Below are 3,858 nucleotides of genomic sequence, written 5' to 3'. Positions count from 1 at the left end.
CCTCGCCACTAGTTATTTCTACAGATGTGGTTAATCTAATTCCTGTGTAACACATCAGGTGAAGTCCATGTCTTAGTCACCATTTATGTTTTTTTAATTATATTTACAATAATTGAATAATTGATTGTAAAAAATTCTACAATTCACTTTCAAGCTCCTTTCTGTCACCAAGACCATATTTTCCAACTATCAGTCTTTCTTTTCTTTGTTTATAACTTTTTTATTCCAGTCACCAATTATTGGTAATGCATCTTTAATACATGTTCAATCAGTTTCAGAAAGCAACGGTTGGTTAGAAATATTTAGTTTCTTTATCTTTGACTTTATGAGTTGGTACTTAATATTTGAAAAATAGTTGTATTAGCAAGTTTTCCTTGTATGTGTCTGGATAGTATCCTATCACTCATAGCTTTCCTCTTCACTATAGATACTGAAATGCTCTTTTCGACAATATGAAAACACTGTTCCTCTTCAAACTGTTTGTTTTCAATAGTAGATTATACGATTGACTCAAAATCACCTACACAAGTCTATCTCAACTCACTAATGTCTAGGACATCAATCTTTATGCATTTTGTTTAATTTTTTTACAATTTTAAGTTTTCCTAGATTTATTCTTTATACATTCCATGTTCTGATAATTATGGATGTTTGCTGCAGCTGTTTCTCTTCATTTTTTTAGTATCTCCCAATCTGTGGGGCTCATCTACCACCATTATATCAAACAATGTTCCTTTGTTATTCGTAAAGTTTTCAGAAGCTTGTTATTTCAGAGGTAGACAACAAAACCTATTTCTTAGTTTGTATTAGTCTGCACACTCTGCTGAACCCTGTCTACTATGGGTGACCTTGCCAGTATTTGAAATACCAGGGGAACATCTTCCAGCATTGCAGCACCAAGTAAGTTATCAATACAGTACAACAAGCTGATAGACAAGATCCATACCTATAAGATAAACTTATAAAAGAAACAAGCATACAAACAGGCTGTCTGACCTGGTCTGTCAGAGCAGAAGAAGACACAGGATTTTGTGGTACCCAGTCAGACGAGAGTTTCTGCTTTTCCAAATGGTACCCATGGCCCCAAGATGTGAGCAGGGTCAATTATTTACCACAGTAGTTAGCAAATTTGAGCCATCTTTGCTTAACAGTGCAGTACCATTAGGTGACCACTACATTTAGTACTGTTCTAGCTTTTTTTGAATGATATTAAACAGTAATTAGCTTGCATGTGATATTAATATTGTTGGATAGTTTCTACATTCTCTTGAATCACCTTTCTTGGGAATAGGAAGAAGTATGGATCTCTTCCAATCCATTAGCCAGACAGCAGTCCTCCGAATTTCCTACCATAGACTGGTGAGTGGATTCAGGACTGTATCTGTTAATTGAAACAAGTAATTTGGCATCCTATCTCTCCTGGGGCCTTATTTTTTGCCAGTGCCTTCAATGCAGCTTCCGCTTCCTTCTTCATTACCATCGGCTCCTGTTCATATGGTACTTCCTGAAATTTTTCAGTGTCGGTCAGTTCTTTTTGGCACAATGATTCTGTGTATTCAATCCATCTTCTTTTGATGCTTTCAATATATTTAACATATTACCCATAGCATTTTTCAATGTTGCAACACGAGGTTTAAATTTGTTTGTCAATTCTCTCAGTTTGAGAAATACAGAACAAATTCTTCCCTTTTCATTCTTCAATTCCAACCCTCTGCACATTCAGTTTTAATACTTGGCTTTGTCTTCTTGAGCTGCTGTTTGAAATCTTCTATTCAGCTCTTTTACTTTGGCATGTTTTCTCTTTGTTTTGGTTTCTCAACACTGTTGTGAAATTTTTAGTCTCTTCTGACATAATTTTGGGGTTTTTTTCTTTGTCTTCTGTCTTTGTAATGACCTTTTGATTTCTTAATGGATTATATCCTTGATCTCATCCCACCACTCGTCTGGTCTTTGATCATTAGTGTTCAATGCTTCAGTGTTTTAGAAGATCATTCAAAAGTGGCTAGAACAGTACGTAGATAGGGAACTGCCAAAAGTTCAAGCAGGATTTAGAAGAAGCTGTGGCACCAGGGATATCATTGCTGATGTCAGATGGATTTTGGCTGAGAGTAAAAAAAAATGCAAGAAGAATGTATATTTATGCTTTACTGACTATGCAAAGACATTTGACTATGTATATCATAGTAAGTTGTGACTGATATTGAGAAGAATGGGAATCCTGGAGCACTTAATTGTGCACTTGTGAAATCTATGCCTAGAAAAAGAGGCTGTTGTGTGAACCAAGCAAGGGAACACTGCATGGTTTAAAATGAAGAAGAGAGTGCATCAGGGTTGTATTCTCTCTTCATACCTACCTATTCAATCTGAACAAATTATTTGAGAAGTTGGACTTTTTAAAGAGGAATGTGGCATCAGGATCAGAGTGAGACATATAAATAACCTATGTTATGGAGATGACATAACTTTGCTTCATGAAAGTGAGGAGGACTTTATGCACTTGTAGCAGAAGATCAAAGAATACAGCTTTTGAAATGGATTGCATCTAAATGTCAAGAAAACTGGACCAATAGGTAACATCATGATAGACGGAGAGAAAATTAAAATTATCAACAACTTCATCTTACTTGAATCTACTACCAGCTGTCAGGAAGTCAGGAGATTGAACTGGGAAAGTTTCCAAATTATTGAGAAGTGATAATGCCTAAGATGCATCTGATTCAGGTCATAGTCTTTTTGTTCACTTGCTATGCTTCTTGACAATGGACGTCTGGAGATCTGGACAATGAATAGTGATGTCAAAAGAAAAATTGATACCTTTGAGTTGTGGTGCTGGAGAAGAGTACTGAACATCCCATGGATGACCAAAAGAACAAATAAATGTATCTTGGAATGGTTGCAGCCAGAGTGTTCTTTGGATGCAAAAATGATGAAACTTTAACTTACATACTTCGGGCATGGTCCTAGGAAAGGCTATTCCTTGGACAAGAAACAACATTGTGCTTAGAAAGGTAGAAGGTCAGTGAGGGAGAGGAAGACCCTCGAGCACATGGATTGACACGGTGGCTGCTGCAATGGGCAGGAAGTGTGAGGATGGCACAGGATATGATAGAGTTCTGGTTTTTCATTCATAGGGTCGCTAAGAGATGCACTTGACAACACCTAACAACAATGTATAGTAAAGCATGAACAGTATTGCCTTTGGAACGTTGTTTCCAAAACCCTGGACTGTGAAATTCTTATTTAAGAAAATCACTTGGAGTTAGAATTTAACTTTTCTGTTTAATAATGATAGACTGAAAAATGACATTCTGCAATAAAATTCTAGAGTAGGGACATGTATGCAAAATAAATTTAAACAAAAATTTTCTTACTGATCTTAATGCTTCCAAACTCCTTCATTTGTAGGGTTATGCGATTTTATAAGTACAACTGCTTATTAAAAACTATTCTTTCTTTATTTGAAGTTAAAATTGAATTAAGCATCCTATATTTCACCTAGAAATGTTCTCATTTGATATATTAATAGAGTTTTTTTAGTACTTTTAAAAATAATTTGTTAAAGATATCAGTGTTCAAACATAATCAAATTGTGGTCTCCTGAATATGAGTCCTTTGTAAAATGTACATATATTAAAAATAAGGCAGATAATGGTATTATTTTTTAAATTTTCTTCATGTGATTATTTTCTTTTGCAGTTCAATATTATATTAGTTATTGCAAATAGCACAAATAACACAAAGAGCAAAGTGTTTATTTAAGTGAGAAACAGCCAGATAAAATGTATCCTATTTCTTTCTTCCCAAACCACTCAAAGTTTCCATTTAAGTAGAAAGGTCAGGAATGTGGAGTGGTTCTGC

The sequence above is a fragment of the Elephantulus edwardii genome, unplaced genomic scaffold (genome assembly GCF_000299155.1).
Source record: "Elephantulus edwardii isolate Elephantulus edwardi_28Jun2011 unplaced genomic scaffold, EleEdw1.0 scaffold00042, whole genome shotgun sequence".
Taxonomy (NCBI): domain Eukaryota; kingdom Metazoa; phylum Chordata; class Mammalia; order Macroscelidea; family Macroscelididae; genus Elephantulus; species Elephantulus edwardii.
The sequence above is the reverse complement of the archived record's forward strand: the minus strand, read 5'-3'. Positions refer to the sequence as shown.